The 21379-nt window shown below is 51.6% G+C and overlaps 1 protein-coding gene across 1 annotated transcript in view; it reads left to right on the forward strand.

The window, feature by feature from the left end:
- Positions 1–1428: 1428 nt before the first annotated feature.
- The window catches only part of trc (Serine/threonine-protein kinase tricornered), an 84782-nt gene continuing 64831 nt past the window's right edge, over positions 1429–21379 (forward strand). Inside the window, exon 1 of the mRNA XM_089560230.1 lies at positions 1429–1755. The gene's annotated coding sequence lies outside the window, so the exon portion shown is untranslated. The remainder of the gene's footprint in view (positions 1756–21379) is intronic.

The following is a 21379-nucleotide window of genomic DNA, read 5'->3' on the forward strand; positions in this document are numbered from 1 at the left end:
AGCGGTGTCATTTCTAGGCCCATTCAACCCGAGAAAGGCTGCCATAAGCACAAACCTCGTACGCGGTACACATGGGAAAAATAGATGCATGGTTACTTCCTCTGCGGTCGTCGTGCACCAGCGTCATTTGAAGAGCTCATGACAAATTATAAAGAAATTTCATTGAACATCATTTCAGGAGCAGGACGACATACTACACCCCTGAAATTTTCATGCGACACTTGCCTCACGCTTGGAGCATCTGCCAAATAGTATCACCGCTAACAGAAACTTTCAGCGTAATTGGCAAAGCTAAATTCTGAAAAAATAAAAATAAAAAAATTGACAGAGAACTTGAGACTGCTTACGTGCGGGAATGTGAAAACATTACTGTCCCTGGGTGCATTGTTTACGGGTAATGTTTTTACATGCAATACACGCAACCGGCCGCAATGAAATCGAGGGACGAAATGGTGTGCCGCGGGCACACCATTTCGGTGTGCACGATGTTTGACACCACCCGGAAGGCTGTGTGAGGAACGGTTGCATCACAGTTTTGATACAAAAGACACACAACAGAAGGTGCATATATCGTCAGTTCGAATCCCTATTGCAAGCTGGCCACCAACTTGACTAGCAGATGTAAGCTATATGCAACGAGAAATCGTTTGACACCACCCGGAACACTGTGCGACAGACGGTTGCGTCAAAATTTTGGTACGGATGTCGCAAAAACTGGCGCCGTATGCGTCAAACGGCCGCTTGATGACGTAACCCTTTCTTTCTTGCCATCGCTGGGATTTTCTGCACCATTTGCGAGTACACACACATGCGCCGCCGGCTTTTCTCGTAATAGGACTAGTGTTGCTTTCGCATTCATACGCAAATGTGTACGGTACAACCGTCTGTAGGTTTCACTGGTCGCGGGGTTCAGTGTATGGCTGTTAACTCAGGGGCTGCGTAATCATGCCTCTGAAACATTGTTTTCTTTTCAATTCTCTAACCATTACAGCAAATTAAAGTTTTTTTTAAACGCTTCATGGGAAAATATTTCAGTAATTCTCTAAAGGCTAGAAAGGTGTCAACGGCGAAACAACGATGCTCACACAGTAGCAGACGACGCGTGACGCGTCACGTTAGCTTTCCGCTACAGCTATAATTATTTTAACTACAGCGCATTAGAAGTAGCTTACAAAATTGTTTCTTCATTTTTAAACATTAATGAAATAAAGGTGAATGTTCTTCGAAAAATATTATGCGTCTGAATACATTTTCTATCTTATCGACCCTTGCGAGCATAGAGTTTCTTACTTGCGAGAAACAAAAACTTGAAAAAGCCAAACTCGAATCCAAACGCTGCCTAGTCGTGCCAATCCAGGCTTGTTTCAGACGGCGGAGTGACACAAAGTGAACGTCACAGAGCGCTTTGTTTACAGGCGTGCATTAGTTCTGTGTTTGCATCATCACGCTGTTAAATCGCCGAAAACGCATCATTTCACATTAATGGTGCTTCTGAAATTCACTTATATTCTGCAACCGCCTATTCGGAACGTCGTCACTTAGGACTACTTCGTTAGCGATGGTCGCCGAGAAAGTTGCGGACGGACCGCATAACGCTGTCGGCTGAGCCGCGCTCGCTGGTTACTCGGTGATCGCTTGTGTGTGGTGTTTGTCAGCTTTCAAAGTGCTCGAGAGCCGTCCGAAATGCCTGATGTCGTCGTGGGTGTTTCCTAACCGCCGTACCTGGACAGTGTCGGATACCTGACAGCAACAAGGGTAAGTGCGACTGCCTCATGCCCCCAAAACGCGTCTTCCTGCGGTCCGAATTGAGGGAACAGGTGATGGGGCGTCGATGGTTGTCTGTGCGCGTGCTACCTTTCTTTTTTATTTGATATCGTCTTCTTCCCCTCCGCTGTTACGATCCGCTGTGCGGCGATGATGTGCAGGATGGCTGTGGACAACAACAACAAAAAAAAAAAAAATCTCTAAAAGCTACAGAAAGTGTTCAGATTTTGTTTGAACAAAGACTGTCTCCGTGTTAACCGGTTTGTGTTTGACCACAGCAGGCCGCTCGGCCTCCGTTTTGAAGATTGTGGCCCCCGTGTGTACAGCGGAGATCGCGAAAGAATACTGCTCGTAAACCAGTCGAACGAGCGCTGGCGAGCGGCCGTGGTCTATCGGCTGCCAGACTGGCGGGCGGCGACGCGAGGGGCAGCTGAAGAAGCCTCTGCGGAGTGATTTCCATTTCCTCCGCGATTGGTTGCGTTCCACTGGGAACACTGCCAGCAAAGACTACTTTTTCTTTTTTTTTTTTCTGGTGGCATGAGCACGCTTTTGAAATAAGCGATCAAGGCGATAACGAAAAAAAGAATAGGAAAGTACTCGCTGCGTGCGTGAAGCGCGGATATTCTTCCTAGACCACGACGGTTTTTTTTTTGGCTCTCTTGGAAACACGCATTGGCGTGCAGTTCCTTGCGGCCGATTTCGCTTTTTTCGCGCCCGAGGTTCGAGGCCGACTGTCGGAGGATTTATTGCGCGAAGGGAAGCAAGCGAGCCTCGACTGAACGACGCGCTGCATGACATTGCTCTCCGTGCCAAAGCCAGGGACCGGACGGGCAATCACCTAGCGCCGTCGAGGTGCCGTGATCGGGAGCGGAGGATAAACCCTCTACCTCGTCGGCGGGGTCATATGGACACAGGTCATTGCGTTTCGACTCCGTGCCCAGCGCGCGCGGAGCGCCCTGCGTGCGTTAGGCAACAAAAGGAGCTACCTCGGGAACAATGCAGACCTATCAGGGCGCGCTTTAGGTCTGCGTTGCCTGCCCCGCGAGTCCCCTCTCCTTCCCACCCCTTTATTTGTTCTCAGGTTCACGTGTGTTTGTGTTGTTTTTCGCCTACACTTGTAGTGCTGCTATTGTGGGTGCGAGATACGTGTGCAACTTTTAGCCGCGCGGGCTGGGAGCTCTGCATGTTGGCGCATGCTGGGGACGTGTTCGTGGCTTTGTTTCACCCTGCGAGCTTCGTTTTTCGTTGGCGCATTTATTTGACGCCCGCCCCCGAGTACCCTCGCGCGCGAACCCACATCACGTTCCGACGACGCGACGGCGCGAGCGTCGGAATCTGAATAAGTGCATTGCAAATGCGACGACCGAGCCTGGCTGTTTAGACGGAAAACAGGCGGAGTGATTCACACGCGGGCGTCGTCGTGATTTTCGTCGGCCGTCACGCCAGCAGCTACTGCAAAAAGTGGGCCGTTGCCTTTTAGGCCGCGCCAGCAGCGGTTTTCGTCGTCGTCTGCCTCCTCGGCACAAGTGCCGCGGTTTGTGACGCTAAGTTACTAACGCGCCAGGGCAGTGTTGACTCGAGTGGGGTTGTTTGTTCGCCCTCGACGCCGCATTTCGACACCACAGCGTTCGCGCGGCCCGGTGCGCCCGAGGCGAGTTTGGAAGGTCGAGCGTGTGGGCGGAGGCGGTTTCAGCCGCGTCTTGACAGCCGGTGCGGCGCACAGGTGATCCGCAGTCTCGTGTCGTGCGGAGGTGCTTGAGCGACTCACGACAGCAGAAGCGGAAGTGGCAGGGAAAAGAGGAGGAAGGGAAAGGGCGAAGCAAGCAGCTGGCCGTTTTTTCCGCGCTGGCCGCCGCTGGTCAAGCGATAAGGTCGACGAGGAAGTGTGCGCGGGCTCGCCAGCGCTGGGGACGTCGACAGTTCGTCGACTCGGGAAGAGTGTGCGGCCGGCCGTGTCGGGGTGGTGGTGCCGGCCGGCCGCTGACGCTGGGATGTGGCGTCTCTCCCGATGGCCTGCCGGGCGCTACCTTCGTCAGTGCACCGTCTGTTGTATGGGTGGACGCATGTACGGATATGAAGTCGCTGCATGAGTAGTGCGTTGAGAACGCCGGTGACCTGACACTCCCTTGGTCCACCGCCGTCAACTTTGCTTGCGAGCGGCATATTGTTTTCTCCAGTGATATTGGCTGGTTTAACGGGTTTAACATTCCAAAGCGACACAGCCTATGAGAGACGTCGTAGTGAAGGGCTCCGGAATTTTCGACCACCTGGGGTTCTTTAACGTTCACTGACGTCGCACAGTACACGGGCCTCTAGAATTTCGCCTCCATCGAAATTCGACCGCCGCGGCCGGGATCGAACCCGCGTCTTTCGGATCAGCTGCCGAGCACCATAACCACTGAGCCATCATTGACATATAATATTCCCATAGGAAGTCATATTGCTTAATGACACGCCATTTACCAAGTGATGTGTCAGATCTTGCACATTTTTGTCCATCTCTGAGACAAGGAGTAACCAGTGTCACTGTTGGGTACCTTAAAGGGTCCCTGAAACGGTCAGCACTGGGAGCAGGAAAAGCGAGTCTGATTGCTATTAAATCGTCATCCTTCCACAAATATTTCCTCTCTGGCATATGCAGCACCAGAGATATTGGAGGTTAAAAAAGGTTAAAATGATAGTCTTCCTTTTGTCTATCAACTCATGCACGGAAGGGCGGCAGGATAAGTAGGAAATACAGGCTGAGGACCTGCACCTGCCCATTGGCGCTAATGTTTGCTTTTTTTGTACTGGAAGGGGGCAACACGGTTCCGTCTCGGTACCTGCGTACCTGCCACCTTCGTCCACAAACAGTCCTTACAATTTTTGGCGAGCTCGCTTTGTCCTAAATGTTGTGCTGTAGAGAGATTCAGCTAAGTGCATGTCTTGGTCAACCAGTCCATCCGGGTCGTAGAGTAAGTAAATAAAGGCCCACTATCACTCTGGTGTGACTTACGATGTCAAGGATCAACTGGCAGCATTCATCCCATATGCACAAAATATGTACTGAGCAGTGCCACCATTTGGGTCCTTGTGCCCTTTGGCAGCAAAGACAGTCCGAACTCTGCAGATTGCACTATTCACTATAAAAAGTGTTGGCTTATGTGACCTTTGTTGGTGCAGTTTCCAGCAATCTATTCAAATGGTTTACAGCACCAGCACATTAAAGCTGTTCTGGGATGCTTGCAATGTTACACTGGACCTGTGTTCACCACAGAGAGTATATCAAGAAACTGAACAGAGTTTCTTGTGTGTTAGCGAGGAGCGGATCTGCTTGCCTGTTCCTGTTGGGAATCTGCACCTGTCAGTGTTCTCTTCAGACTGCATGTCTGCTGGCCAGCACATTTTAGATTGAAGCCTATCAATTACCTATCATAATATAAAAGGCTCTAGGCATACAGCGAATACACAACAGGGTAGCTGTAAAATATGTGCAGTAATTTTGCTGCACAAGGAGCCCCTTTCATTGACCTCAGCTAACTGTGCTTGTTGGATTTATTGTATAGTTAACTAGTTCATTGAATGGAATAGCTTCTCCAGGCCTGCCTGTTCCTAACTGGTGAAACTGGTGAAACTGAAACAGCACACAGGTATGTCAATTTTGTTGTAGTTCTCAAATTTGGAGGAAAAAAAAGCTTTAGCAGTGCCTTAGGTAAGCAGCACTACAAGCAGTAGTAGTAGTAGTATGGGTTGTTCATTATGCTACTAGTCTTCACTGTGAGCTGGAGCATGCGTGAGACCTGGAATAAAATTTCATAAAAGCAATTTCTCTGTGGAACCTCGGTGTAAGACAATTACACTCCGAAGAATTTTTGGTATAGGAAAACATTTTTGCGGGCTAGTTGGTTTATGTCAAGGGAAGTTAAAACTGTGCAAACAAGATGAGGATAGGAGAGCAAAGAAAATGAAGACAACACCACATGTGCTGACTTCCAACTGCTTATTCATGGGAGCGAAATCACAGGCTATGAGCAGGGTATCCACTATTGCAGCAACCTTTACCAGTTAATCGCAAATGCTCCTCAGGTTGTCCCTGGTGCACTGACTAGTAAGATGATAGGATGTGTCGTTAAAGAAGGCCGGGTCCAACTAAGGGAACACCAGATATCGTTTTACTGGGAGTATCTTGTTAAAAGTTGGAACAAAGGTACTTGGATGGCGGAATGTAAATCATTTCATCCAGACTGAAGGCAATGGTGAGGGAATAAAATCCGAATTTTTTTTGAAGAGTTTTGTGTGCTGAGGTTGGTTACCTTGTATGTGCTCCTTGGATGCTACTACAGGACACAAAACAGGGTGAGTAGGGGACACACGCATATGTGCTTCTAGCAACCAGATATATTGGTGCTGTTAATGCACACTTCATGTATGAAGCACTACCTTAAAGCCGCCGCGGTTGCTCAGTGGTTATGGTGCTCGGCTGCTGACCCGAAAGGCACGGGTTCGATCTCGGCTTTGGTGGTCGCATTTCGATGGAGGCAAAATTCCAGAGGCCCTTGTATTGTGCGATGTCAGTGCCCGTTAAAGAACCCGAGGTGGTCGAAATTTCCGGAGCCCTTCACTACGGCGTCCCTCATAGCCTGAGTCGCTTTGGGGCGTTAAATCCCAATAAACCAAACCAAGCCTTACCTTGACTTTTTCAGGCATTATGGGCACAGTTGTGTACCTAGAATTGTGCGCAGCTGTGTACCTAGAATTTTTTCTGAGGGAGTGCTACTGGTAGCAGTGGTTTGTTTGTTTCAGGCGACTTTAGCACTGTTCATATTGCAACTGCAGTGCTTTTTTTTGTCAGCCAGTAAACACAGCAATTAATGTTTCTCAAAGAATGAGGTGTGTGGCACGTCCTTCACTATAGGCATGTGAATATATTGTTAATAACCTTGTATTGTGGATTTTTGTTTTCATGTGTATCCCTGAGGATATATATATATATATATATATCGTAACAAAGACAGTGTGTGCTTCAAGCACTTGTGGCCAGCATCAAAGAAGGTGAGGACTGGCCCTAAACTCTTGCTCTCTTGCAGGAATTCTGGTCTATTGCAACAGCAACATTTTAGTAAAGACTATGGCTATCTGCCCTCTCTGATTCTCCCAATTACAATTGGTTGAGGCGCGAGGTCATTGCTCGGACGACTATTTGACAAATCTTGGCACTTTGGTGTCTCTATTTCCAACCATTATGGTTGTTTGTGCAAAACTTTGGACATGACTGCAGCAGACTAACAGTAGGTGTTCCACACTGCAGAATTCAGTTGGGTTTGTTTAGGCCTGCACAAACCATTTAGTGAGAGAATTTTTTTTTATGTGGAAATAGAAGGGCCTCTGAGCCCTGTATCAACCTGATATGCAAACGATTTGTTTTGTGTGTTGGGGGGGGATGTTGACGCAAGCTTCGATGTTCGTAGAAATGCAAATGTGGCCTCTCTTGCATCGTTCCAAGATTTGGCACCCATTTAAGAGGGGAGCGCAAGCGAACTGCTGGCACTGCACCCCCTCCACTGAATCCGCGTGCTCGTGCATATAGCCATGGATGCAACGCTCTGTTTAGGCCCACATTAGCGACTGTATTGTTCAGGAAGGGTGGCGATCACGCGCGTCCCTTTCCACGACGTTCGGGGCCATGTACGCGACGATGTAAGCGCTGGACCAGAAGTGTGGTTCAGGCTATAGTTGGTTGACTGTTCGGCGCAAAACGGTCGGGGGTCCGTACTCCCGAGTTTGTGTCACAGTCGAAACCGTCGTAATCGGCCTCGCCTGATTGGTCGAAACGCCAGAAGCGGATATCAGTTCGGTTGCGACTGTGAGCGACGGCTGCATGTCACTGCGTTGCGGTTGCCGCAGAGAAACGCCCAGCGGCAGTATTGCTTTTTTAAGGCGGCAGCCTTTAATGGCCCCATACTGTCGTCCGGTAGAAGAGGGTGTCACACCTTTGGCAGCGTGATAACTCGGGAACTAAATAAGATAGGAGAAATCGAATGGTTGCTTCAGATAGAGGAGGAAAACATGAACCTAGAAGCCACGTTTGACGACTGTAGAGTGATTGGTTAATTAATTATAGTAAAAAAAATGTCAAAATTGCGTCGAAATAACGCGGACGTCGGTATAGCCACGGGAACGATGTGACGTCACATCCACCGGAAGTCGTCACGGCGTAGTGAAAATTGTCACATAATGGTCGGAAAAGCGCCGGATTTGTGTCAAATTAGATGGAAAGATGTGTAATTAAGCGTCATTAACACTTGAGATCCCCGAAAGATGTATAATTTGGATATCGATGTAGCCACGGGAACGGTGTGACGTTACATTCACCGGAAGTCGTCACGGCATAGTGTCCTCGGCCTTCGCCTCTCAACTCTTTAGTCCTCGCAGTTTTTGCCGAGAAATGGAACAAGAGCAACGCGACAGAAGGAAAATTCGGCCACAATATTAATTGCGCATCGGATTCCACTGTAAAGGGGTAATCAAAAGCTGCCTCATTACCCGATGGGCTTTAATAAATAGGAACAGTACAGTTAAAGCTGGATTTAACGAAGTGAAGAGCAGCCACGAATTATTTCGCTAAATCGGGAAATTCGCAAAATGGAGGAAGGCATTTCTCCGGCCTTTGAAATCTTAAACTGTAACCTAGCGTCACCCAAAAGCAACCGAGGCATCGCATTCGCCGACAACCCGCGCCTGTGCGTTTGGAAAGTCCGCGAAAGCGGCCCAAATCGCTTGTGCATGCAAGCGCCACATGGTAGAACCGATTCAAAGCCAAGGTGGGAAGCGCCGCTGACTGCGGGGTCCTTTGTTCCGTGCAGCGGCGCAGCTTGCAGCCCCGTCAGAACAAAACCAACAGGCTGCGAGATATTGGGAAAATAAGGGAGAAATCACCTTTCTTTGCTCAATTATTTTTGGAAAAAGTTTTAATTCGGGTTTAGCGGTCGTTTGTTTCGTTATTTCGGGTTATTGAGAACAGTGCAATCAATGGGCACTTTCCGGGGAATCAAAATTTGTTCGTTAGATCGGGAACTTCGTAAAATCGGGCAGAGGGTGGCTTCGGCGGCAGTGGTCCAGCTAGTGGGATCATGGGAGACCACGCGAGTCGGCTACAGCTCAAGAACGAAGCGGATAGTGCCCCTCGGAGGAGGCCCGGCCTCCAGCAGTTGAGGTCAGGGGTGTAAGGGATCGGTAGTGCGTGCGGGATCATTACTACCGCTAATTCTTTCTCAGTACCCCGCCGCTGCCAATTTCAATGGACCCCCCCCCCCCCCCCCCCCTCGACGGGACGGGACGGGACGGTGGGGTGCGCTCGAAGGGAAGAATGACATTTCTTGGAAAGATGCGCGCGCGCGCGCGCGCAGGCGCCGGGCCGCTCGGGCGTCCATCGCCCTTTGGGGCTGATTCGCGCCGGCTAGGCAAAAGAGCGGTGAAAGCTATGTGGCTGAAGGGCCGCCACACGTCGACCCCCCCTTGTCTTAATCCCCTCGTCTTGGCGGACACCAGATATGCGACACAAGCTCGTGACGAACGTCTCGTTCGAAAAGTCTGCAGGATTCCTGAGAGGATTAAGCACTGCCGGACGGAACGGCGTCAGGGCGCCGTTGACGAGGGGGCAAAAGAGATGAGGAATAGCCGGCGACAGCGCGTCTAGCCGCGAGCAGGAAGGCCCGAGTTGGGTGACGCTACGGGTACCGGAGAGGCGCCGACTAAACAGCCTTGGGAAGGCTAAGTCGCCTTGGAATGCAGGTCCGAGCTCGCAGTGGCAGTTACAGCGGTAACTACGCGTTTAAGCCCGATAATCCCTTAATCCGGGACGACGCCAAAGTCGAGGGTCCTTGGGGAAACCGACAGCACGTGCTCGCACGAGTGTGTTTTGTGTTTATTTTTACTTTTATTTTGGAGGGATAGAATGTTCTACCCCGCACATGCTGGCACGACTGTGCGTTTGTGTTTGTTTTTTTTGTTTTTTTTTTTTTGCAATGGAGAGGGTGTTTTGCCCTACGGAGGCTAGAGGGCTGGCCATGCTCTCGATGAGCCAATCGTATGAAGAGTGTAGCATGATTGGTGGCTACCAAATGTGGGCCGGGCCTTACGGGCTTTAAAACCGGGCCCCGGAGCCGGAAAAAGGGTTCTGGGCTAAGGTCAGGTGCTATGCATCTTCGGCTATGCCGTGTAGGGGCCTCCCCTAGTGTTAGCCAGTTCCACCTTTTTTTTGTTTGTCTTTTTGCCGCTTAATATGTCTCCAGTGCCTTAACTTGTATGTGATTGTAAATATCTGTACATAAACTTCAAGTATTCCCTTCATCCCTGCATCGTATCTCGTCGCAAGACCGTCTCTGACGGGGCACCCCTGGTGCGAAGAAAAGCTTCAGTCTTCAAGTTAAACAAACCGCCTCTGGCGGGGCACCTCTGGTGCAAGGAAGGAAGATAAAGAACTTGTGTGAGACATTACTAGGGGGTTGGCAGGTGCGTGGGGATTAACCACGTATAATACTGTGACGTCATGACGGTCCGTCGACTCCGTTACCTGGCGGGCGCTTTTTGAGGGGGGGGGGGGGGGGGTATTGGCTGGTGTTCGCCGGTTTGTTCTAGAGCTGCCTACGTTGTGTTAGTTGCATTGCAACTAAAACATGGAGGAAAAGTAGCGAATACATGGCCCGTGAAGTACAGGGAATGACGTTATGATGTCCATAATGGAAATCAAAGAACCTTTGCGGAGGTATTGTCGAACAGAGTGGATGAGTGCTGTCGACGCTGTGCACGGTCATGACGCTTTCGTCGCTTAGGTTCGCCATCGGCGCATTATGCGGGATCTGGTGGTCGGTCAGTTTTAGCAGGCTTTGGATAAAATGGGGAACGAAACTGCGTGTAAAACTTTCGCAGCCTGTGGGAAGAAAACTTGCTCAGTTGTGTGGAGGGGGCGTTGACCCCGATGTGGCGTGCTCCACCGTGGTACAGTGGGGCCGTGGTGCCGATGTTGCCTCCGCGCGGTGCCATCCGCGGCTGGTTGGGGTCGCACGGGCTATTGCACTTTTTGCATTTGCTTTCCAAAAATACGCGTTTATTCGTTCGCTCTGCCCGAAATGTCCCATGGAGGAATTGTTTAAGTATTTCAGAAAACAAAAGAAATGGAAGCTTAGACTTTAGTAGAACGAAAATGCGAGGCCGCAACAGCAGTGAAACGACAATATTGAGAGAGGAAAACAAAAACATGTGGTACGCAGAATGAAGGGGAGTAGCGGTAGCGCGTCTAGAACGAAGCGTGGCCGGCCGTGGGCCGCAGGCGTATCGGCGAGATCGTTCGGACGCGGTGAAGGGCGACGAATCGAACGCCCTTGTACATACGTATATAGGCGGCCGAAACAGTTACGTAGGCGTGCCGACACGCGTCAAGTGGCGCTAATTGCTCTAAAGGTTAGCGCATACATATCTGCGCAGCAGACGGAGAAACGACGCAGATATCGGCGATCGCGCGAATGATTTACTGCACCGCAGAGTTCCTCATTCGCGAGGTGTGGGTTCCCGTGGAAGTGTCGTATACGTGGGGATCAGAGCGGCGCGGGGAAGGGAACGGATTAGAAAGAAAAAATGAACAAAAAAAATTCGGGGGCCACTTCGGCTCTTAAAGTGCTGCAAGGCGAAAGCGCTTCCTGGCGCACTGTTTGTTTTTTTATTTTTTAGTTTTTGTGTCGTTGCTTTCTTATTTTTGTTTTATTTTTGTTCCTTTTGTTTCATTTATGAAGCCCGCGCATTCACTAGATGCGCCTTTATTCATGCCCAAACGCTGAGCCTTCGTGGCGGAGTGGTAGCACCTCCACTTCAAATGCCAAAGGCCCTGGTTCGATTTCCACCCTCGACAGTTCTTTTTTAAGTAGTGACGCGCGAAACGTGGACACACTTGCTAACATTCCTTGGTCACCTCAGTATGAGGCATTACAGGCTTTCGCCGTAAAAAGAATAGCGAACGCGCCACTGCGTCGCAGTGATGACATTGTCACTCGCATTCCTCACAGCCGTGCGAGAGGCGCCGGGGCAGTGGCCCCACATGGCGTGTGTGTTTGGTGCTGCCGTTTCGTCCGCGGTGTTGTTGCGACAGTGAATTCTCGGGTGACATACCGAAGCGCATTTTGCGCAACGTCACTTATCCGGTCGCTCGGTCTGTCCCACACACGGTGTACTATATCCCTCGAGGCAAGGGAGCGATGCCCGCCTCGGTGCCCGTCGCGAAACTGCGGCGACAGTTGTTTGGGTTTCGCCGGGTGTCGCGACTGCAAAACAGTGAGGCACGTGGGAGACAGCTGGCTTGACAGACCGCGATGTAAACAGAGCGGGGGCTGACGAGTCGTCGGAGAAACAAAGAAAGAACGGGATAAATTTGTTTCGCAAGCTCTCGCGGCCGTACTTCTTTTTAGAGAAAAGTGAGAATGTTTTTTTTTGCGCACGCCGTTCTAATCTTAGGCCTCACCTGGACCCAGTGTCGAACGTCACGTTTTCGTGAACGTAATGAAAAGAAAAAAAAAAGACTGAAGGCGTCCCACGCTGGCCTGGCGCTGTGTGGAATGATGCCAGTGGACTGATGGGGGCGGGAACACGTGTCCTAGATGTGTCCGCTGTTTTAGAACATTCAGAATGCACCCAGAACTTCGAAGCACCGCGAAAGATCGAAAAAAAAAGAAAAGAAAACGCGTTTCGTAGTTCATACGCCGCCTCTTTTCAGCGCTCTTAACTTACAGCTGGTCACCTCCATATATCGTAGTATTTTACTCAAGCGTTTCACTACTGCGAAAAAACAGAACACCAAATTTTTCGAGCATTTATCTCAATAGACAATGCGTTCTAACATTTACAACGCACGTCACAGAGAAACATGGTACGTTCCTGAAGCGCGCACTAACTGCGGTCAACAAATGTTACACCACACACTGATATCTTTGTTAAACTCATAAGAAACTCAATAACAACCTATCTCTCCTTTTAATGGGTTCATTGTGGATTCTTTTTTTTGTTCTGTTTGCTTTGTTGTAGTACACACTGACGCCATGAATGCCTAACCAATTTTCTTTGCTTGTTAGTAACTTATTATTTATACTTGTCAATTTCAAAGCTGTTTTATTGTGAACATGCAGCGCTGGCAGACGAGAGAGACAAGAGAGACGACACACACAGAGCGCTGTGTGTGTCGTCTCTCCTGTCTCTCTCGTCTGCCAGCGCTGCATGTTCAGGATGTCAAACCTACTTGCCCAGCAACACACCCTGTTTTATTGGTATCATTTTATACTATATGCTTTGTGCAGTTTAATTCCTTTCAGCATTCTGTTGTTATTTTTTTTGCCCGTATGTATTTCTGTTATAGAATGTTCGCTGATGCTTTTTTTTTTCGTTTATCCATTATTGTATCTTTGTGTTCTCTTCATTGTGTATAGTGCCATTTCTGTAGGGAGTACAGACCCCGTCAAGCCAAATTCGTTTGGCTTTTTGTCTGCACTCCCGTCATCTGTGCATGTTGTATAGATGCAAATAAATTTGAATTAAATTGAATAGTTATTGACTTCCAAGTGCCGTATGATTTTTTAAAGACCATTGCCCTCCAAACACTCTACACTCCTCCGGAGAGTGCATATTTTCGGGCAGAGGGCGTTGTGGAAGGTTTGTCGTTTCTCCTGTGCAGTCGAATCGTGGGGTATACCTCGGCTATAAAGCAGCCCCCTGTTTGTTCGTTGCCGCTAGATTCAGCCGGAGAGCTCGTAATGGGATGAGCGCGCATTCGTGACGCCTCGGATTTGAGTGCCATTATACTGGGCCGGTCGTGAGAATGGCCTTTTCTTCGCCGTGTTTTCGGGCCCCGGATTCTACGATTCGTGCGTCGCTCCAATGCACGAAAATCACGTCGTGTTTCATCTCGCTCCCAGTGCTGTTTTCTGCAATGTGCGATACGCCGGCAATCGGGCGCCGTCCCGACCGTGACGGCCGCGTTTCGACGGAGGCGAAACGCAAGAGGCGCTCGTGTGCTGTGCGATGTCAGTGCACGTTAAATATCCCCAGGTGGTCGAAATTATTCCGGAGACCTCCACTACGGCACCTCTCTCTCTCTTCAGTCTTTCGCTCTCCCTTTCATCCCGTGCTACCTCACTGCGTGGTTGGGGGGGGGGGGGGTCGAGTCGAGGAATGACGCTTACTGCGCCCTTTCCTGAAAGAACGACTCATTATTCCGAAGACCGCCCGACGCATAAGCCAGTGCGTACTAGTAATGAATACGACCACGTCATCGTTCCTTAGGCAAGGCGTGCGCTCCCAGCCTCATTTGCGACCAGCAGCCCCATCTGGCGGCGTTTTCCTTTAGTGCGCGGGCACTACCCCCCCCCCCCCCCCCCTCCACAATCTGAGATTTCGCCGATAATTGTCCGAAGCCTCTGGCTGGTGGCCTACCTGCAGCAGGCTTTAATGACCAAATATGCAAAACACCTTACGCTAAAAACACTCCTCTGTGGAAGATCACTACGCCATCGCCGCAGCCGAACATCCCGCGTGCTTAACTGCTGCAGTCTCTCGCGATGTGCTTTGGATGCCGTTGTCCCCTTCATCAACATCCATCCGTGCGCAACGTATGCAGAGCATACCGCGATCGTATTGCCCTCTTACCCTCGAACTGAAGTTGAAAACATAAGAGCGAGCGCACCAAATTCACGTTTGGCCTAACCACGCTAAATTGTCTCTCCCCCCCCCCCCCCCCCCTTTTTTTTTTTTTTCTGGCGGAAACGTTGACTTGAAATCTGCTGGCGAAATTGGTCGTGAAGGTCTAGTTCGGTTAGTGTTTTCTCCTTTCGGGTGGGGGCTAATCCCTGGCGCTGGCTTGGCGAAGCCGTTCCGGCGTGCGCATTGTGTGGCGGAAAGCGGACGACAACCGGTCGCGCTCCTGCCTGCCTGCAGCGAGCGAGTCAAGGCGACAGGGCGCGGCGGCCTTTTCCGTCGGCGCCCGGCGATTGTACTCCCTCGTGCAGTTTGACGTCTTTGGCCACTTCGCGTCGGCCTGCAGGTGCTTCCCTTCTCTCGCATGGCTACGGGACCGTGCCTTTGCGTGCAGCCTTTGCTAGCGTGCGCTCTTGGCTGTGCCCGATTGGGAACCCATCTCTGGTTTTCGTGGCGAGGCTCTGAGGCAGCCGTGTCAACCTGATCTCTCCCAACGGGCCGCACTAGCAAACTGTTCGTCGTCCACGGGCGGTCGAGGACAAAAAAAAGGGGCACAGGCCGGCGCGCCCTCGATTACGCCTACGACAACTTCCGTGCTTCCGCTGCTTGAGAGCCGAATGCTGACTCGAACTTCGGGATTGTGCGGGGTTACTACCCCCCGCTCTGCACAGAAAGCGTTATTTAGCCGTTATCTTTGGAGAGACGATGAGCAAACTGCTGCTGGCCGCATGTATGAGACCGCTACTCGAAGGGCTTCTCTGTGCATTATAGTAGAAACTGCGCGAATTGAGATTGGGACGAAGGAAGACACACATCAACGCTTCGTTTGTCTCCGGCGTTGTTGGTGTGTGTTGTGCGGACTATTCGTGATGTGAGCTCGCAGCAACAGGTAGGCAGTCTTCGTCTTCGTTGATCAGTCGTGACTGGTGGCTCGCTGACGTCTCACTTTGGGGACCACTGAGAACGGAGCACTGCTGCTCCGTTCATTGACTGTGTGCCATATTTGGGATCGTGTGATTCGGCACTCTGGTTTCTGGACGTGCAGTGGGCTCTGTCTGCGAGAGTGGGATATGGATGGGGGTAGGGCTATCACGTTCACTTTTTCACCCCTGCTGAGAACGGAAAGGGCGGGAGTTTGTTTCTCAGTAGTGGGCGTGAGTGCTCGATCGGCTGGTCTGAGGAGAGTAGAAGTCTCCAAGTGTACGTTGGCCAGAGTTTTCTCTGCCGCACCGACCCCGCGGTCTCCGCTCTTTTGCGTCCACTGTCCGCGCCTCTTCCTCGGGTCGTAGCCGTCGGCCACAGCTGGGGATGCAGTCCGCGAGCGGCGCCGACGCGTCGTAAACGCGCGCGCACTGCTGCCTCTTCCTTGTTTGGTCCTCGTCGTGGCCTTGGCTGCGGGGACCTGGCGGCCCACGCGCACTCTTGGTGTGGACGCCGTGTTTGCGGATGGCGGTGGAGATGGACAACCGCGCGTCTTCCGTCTTGGCTGCGCGGGCGCGCCGGTCGCCCGGTGCCTCTCGAGTGTACAGGGGCTTCCTCCGGTGGCCGCCTCGAGTCCTTCGCGGGCGTCGTCGACTTGGACCGCTTCCAGCGCGCGCCTAGCGGTATATCCCACTCCGTCGGCGGCGGCGGTGGGTCGTTGCCGCCGTGCGTACGCTTGGCAGCCGGCCCGAAACTGTCCTTCGGCCGTGTGAGCCGCCGCTTTGTCCTTATCCTTCTTTCTATTTCGCCCGTCGCCGGTGGCCTCGTCGCCGTCGTCTTCTCCGGTTACCGGGCGCCGTCGGGGTCGCCCTTTCTCTGCTGTTTTTCCTTTTTTTGTTTTTTGTTTCCTCCTGGAGTGCACGTAACGGGGCGGCTTGCAGCGGTTGCAGCAACACTGCGGTTCATCGGCACGCTCTCTGCTCGCGGGCCGAGCTACTCTCGGGACGAGGCTGCGTCCGCTCGCACGGACACCCAGGTGTTCCGAGTCCAGGGGTGGCGAAAGAACCGCTGTAAGCGAACGCAGTCCAAACTGAGCAACACCCCGGCCAAAAAGACGACTCCCGCAGCTGCGTGGCTTTGCGGCTTGAATGCGTCGCCGAAGCTATAGGTGTGGCCACGCTGGGGCATGTATTAAAGCTGGGTGTGGCCTCAGCCTTTAAAGAGGGCCCCGCCCCTTCGTGCGGCGTTGTTTTCGCGAGGAGCACGAAGCCGCGCGAGTCGCCTCTTCTGGTGGCTCGAAGGTGACTACGACGTGAAGGATTACCCGCTGGAGGCTTCCGTGTCGAGTGAGACCAGTCGCACATTTGCATGTAGCTCGGATGGCGTGCTGCTGTGGGCTTTGTTTTTCTTTGCACTCGCCGTATCGAACTAAGGCGAGCCGTTCGGCGAGTTGGTTTGATTTTTCGTTAATAACTGCAGGGCAACAAGCACGTTCACGTTATCGAATACGTGCTTGTTGGATCGACTGCGTCCGTCTGTGTGTGCCTCCTGTCGTGTGCACGTGCTTTCTTTGCACTGCACTTGTCTGAAGCATCGCGTCCCTGCTAGATAATCAAGACAGTTTTCAGAGTCCTCCACGGTGTCCCTCATAGCCTTGGTCGCTTTGGGACATTAAACCCCCATAAACCATTACCTTCCATTGTGGGCCCTGTGCTGTGTCAGCCGTGGCCATGCTCTGCCCCGGTGATTCCCTAACTCCGTCTCCCCACCATTCCTCCTGGGAATCTCCTCTGCCACCCGGACTTTCGGTCTCGCGTTCTCTGCGTTGCAAGTCACGGCCGAGTCCATTTCCCGACATCTTGGTTTCCGCCAGGCCGTCGTTAACAACCGGGATCGCCCACCTGGCTAGGTGGGCAGGGCGCGATCCCACCCTGCTGGCGTATTTGGTACGAAGAATCCCAGCGGTAGCAGTATGGGGCCTCCGTGTGTCCGAAGTGGGATCGAAGTAAGGTCGGATACCGGTGGACAAAAAAACCCTCTCTCGGTCACTCACAAGACTCGTAGATAGAGGGAGGCGCGCAAGTGTTTTACTTGACCCCTCCGTAGGTGACTGCAAGCTTATTAGGATGCGAAAATATCGTCCTTTTTTTGTGTCTGTCGTGTTTCTAAAAAAAGAATACCTTTGTGGGCAGGTGCCGGGCACGCCGCTGCATAGAGCGCGTAAGCACGCTCGGCAGGTTTGAGCGCACGACGCGGCGCCTGGCGAAGCCGCCCGTGCGGGGCCCGAACGGTCACTCGTTTTAAAGGCCGGTCACAGGGAAGACAATCGCCGCTGCTGCGCTCCCACCGAGGGAGGAGCCGCGCCCGCCGCTGACCCGGCCGCCGCAGCCGGTTCCCCCGCGTGTGTGAATGGGAGCAAGAGCAGGCCACTCCTCCGTCCTTTTGTGTCCGCGCGGGCGCGAGCTTCCATTACGCCGCGTGGTCTGCTTCCTTCGAGGCGCTGTGAAACAAGGCACGGCTTCCCGGGGTGCGTGCCCCTCCTCCCCCTCTTACGGCCGGTCGCCGTGGTCAAGAGGTCGCGCGGCGCGCGCCCTAAGCGTGTCTGCCACGAACGCCGCCACCTTTTGCCCAGGCGCCAGGTCAACTGGTCTTTGGGATCTTCAAAGACGGGCCGCTGGTGTACCTGGCATTACACGGCCATTGATTGCACTTATAGCTTGATGTGCACTTGCGCCGGCGTCCTTTTAGCGTTCTGTGTTTGCGTGTTTGCATGGCAAAACTGCAGAGGGCGGGAATGATCGTACGAAGGCCAGTCGCCCTCTCATGGACGAGCTCTGCATCTTTGTGTGCGACAGTCGGTCGCCTGTAGCTGCGCGCGGCGGGACCCTCGCTGTCCGGACACACGGCAGAGCTGTCAGCCGGCCGAACCCTTCCTGTGTGTACCCCCATCTGTTCATTTCGCGGTGGGACGCCACCGAGCTGATGCCGAGGCCCATCTGCTGCTGCCGAAACTTGCTCTCCATGCACAGTGCACGGAGACCCCATTGTTTCAAACTGTGGTCCCACAGTCCTCGAGCTGGCGGCATGGCTGACGACAGCGGGGGTTGTTACTGGTGGACATTTGCAGCTGCGGAAAAAGAACCGGATAACGCCGGAGTGTGCGTTCGATAGCCTTCCTTGTTGTCCCCGGCCGCTGACGGGCTGCTCAGTGTCTCCGAAGCAACTGTGCACGTCGTCGACTTCGGCTAGGTAGAACCAACGAGCACCTCATGAAAGTTTGCCTAGACGTTCTTCTAGCCGTGCAGGGGTGGAATGTAGCGATCGTCTACAGTCGGGCACACTGCTTCGTCGACAGCCCGTTCACCGGTTCGATTAGTGCTACACGACTTCCTTTGGGACGCCATCGCTGCGTCTCCGACCCGCTCGTGCGCTCACACTGGCGGAGGGACTGATAACGACGCTTGCAAATAGTCAGCAATGGCAACAAGTGACCCCTTAGCCGCGTTATCGGATGTGACGGTGACTCATGGCGACCCGTCAGCGGAGTGTGCGGGGACCGCCCCTCCTTTCTGTGAAAGTTGACGAGCCCCTTGGTTGTCTGTTGGGCTATAGTTGTTATTTCATTGCGAATGTTTTGGAAGGTCAAGTGAATACAAGGAAGGGCAGAAGCTCTTGTCCTGTGCAGGTCTGTCTTCTCTTGTCTTCACCTGAGCTTCCTAGAAATTCCGACTGACGGACCCCATCTGCGCAGAGCAGGTCAGGCAGCAGTCAGCTGATCAGTCTGTGACTTTGGGACCTCCTTTTGTATTTATTCATGTGTAACTGTGATAGCGTTTGGGCGGTAAAACTTTCAGCCTTCGACACGTTAGCAGTAGCCAATAATAAGCTGCCCTTGCATCAATAAAATGAAATCGTCATCACGGATAAAAAATTTCCGTGCTCTTGGCTGCCCGAATTATATATTCTTAAATTTCTCTTAGGTTGTGGAGCCGCCGCGGTGGCTCAGTGGTTATGGTGCTCGGCTGCTGACCCGAAAGACGCGGGTTCGATCCCGGCCGCGGCGGTTGAATTTCTTTGGAGGAGAAATTCTAGAGGCCCGTGTACTGTGCGATGTCAGTGCACGTTAAAGAACCCCAGGTGGTCGAAATTTCCGGAGCCCCCCACTACGGTGTTTCTCATAGCCTTAGTCGTTTTGGGACGTTAAACCCCAATAAACCAAACCACATCTTAGGTTGTGGAACATTGGTGCTTGGCAAGTCCTCCCACTGCGTCCAATTTTGTATCAACAGTATTTTCTAACACGTCTTTGATGCTTATGAATATTCAAAGTACAATACCTAAACAAAGTGCAAAAAATATCGTTTTTTTTTTGCAATCGCTGTTCTAAGTTTTTATTGTCCTGTACTTCCTTGAAGTTTGCGCAATAATGTGTATTTCCTCAGCTGTTTATATTTTGCTGGGAATTTTACTTGCATGCTTGTGTAGAATGTTTTTATTTTCTTTTCTAAGATGAAGATCTATAGAGATATCATAAAGGCATGCTGTGCTCCAAATTCAACGAATTCGAGAAAGAAATGTGTATTCTATAAATCGACAAGAATGAATGGGTGCACTCTGCGGCCTTCGTATGTTTGCCCTCACACATTTCCGGTATTTCAGGCATATCCTCGCAATATAAGCTATTCGTGGCCAGAGTTGGCGAAAACAGCAGTGCGCGTCAGCGTGGTTATCCATCTCTCCGTGATCAAAAATCTGTATCGAACTTTTTGTCTCGCAGATCCGTTATTCGTCCTCATCAGGCAATGTTTTATGTTACGTAAATCGGAGGTCGACCAGCCACTGTTTGCGTGAATGATTTTATCTGAAAACACCCAGGAATTAGTCTCTTCAGAACAGTTCCGCATTATTTTATAATGAAATTAAACGAACAACGCATTCACCCAAGATGAAATTAAACGAACACACTAAGCTAGCTAGCATTGCTGCAATGGCGTTGACCTAAAAAAAAAAAAACTGCACTGTAGCGTATGGAAACGACGCGCGTCGCCGATAGCTTTGGCTGCTTAGGCCTTCGTACCGAGTGAACGCACGCCGGGCTCTGTTCCAGATGGCGCCACTAGTGCTGTTGGCGCCGTGTCGTCTTTTGCGCTGCTTGGCGAAAACATGCCGTCTCGACGCCGATTTTATCGTTTGGGCAGAGTTTGAAGCGCTTGAAATTAAATATGACCTGAAATATGCAATGTGATATCTCATTGTTACGTAAGCGGCGGCCGGATGCTGGGGAATCGCCGCGACGACTGCATTCGCAACGGGATACTTTATAGTAGAATATACAGTGTAGCAAATTGGTACCTTTGGATTTTCAAGACGCCGCCTAAATCTGGCAAGCGCAAGCGTAACCTGCGGAAAGAGGTCCCGTGGAAACCTCTGCGGGGTGGCTGTACAGCGGTACATTCGAGTAGAAAGTACGCTTTTGCTCATTTCTACCGCATGTACACCGTGTAAAGCGAGACGAAAATACGAGCAGCTGTCGTTTAGTCTACTTATCCGCTTAGGAGAAGCCGAGCGTAACAGGTCCCTTCCCTGGTCCCCATAATCAAACGGTAAACTACAAATTTGGCGGAATAAGTCCACGACAGCGACAACAGCTGAGGTCGCCTTTTCGGAATGCCTTGCGTGCACTAGATGGAGAGAGAGAAAGCCATATCAGTAAGTGCACACCGATGTGCACACAACGTCGCATAGGACACTGGGCCGAGCACGTGACCAACGATACCGGTTGATGAAAACTGGGCACTTTGGCGCCAAGAGTGGCGTCACGTGGCATGCGTCTCGCGGGTGGTTTCGGACTTACTGCAATCAATTACATACCAGGTTCCCTTTGTGCTGAATAAACATGAAAAACTGCGTGCTGATTTCACTACTTTTACTCGGAGACAAGTTCGCGAATATTTCGTGAAACGTTGAAACAATCCTTTTGATG

This window comes from Amblyomma mixtum, chromosome 1 (assembly GCF_055824585.1).
Source record: "Amblyomma mixtum isolate Tamu chromosome 1, ASM5582458v1, whole genome shotgun sequence".
Taxonomy (NCBI): Eukaryota; Metazoa; Arthropoda; class Arachnida; order Ixodida; family Ixodidae; genus Amblyomma; species Amblyomma mixtum.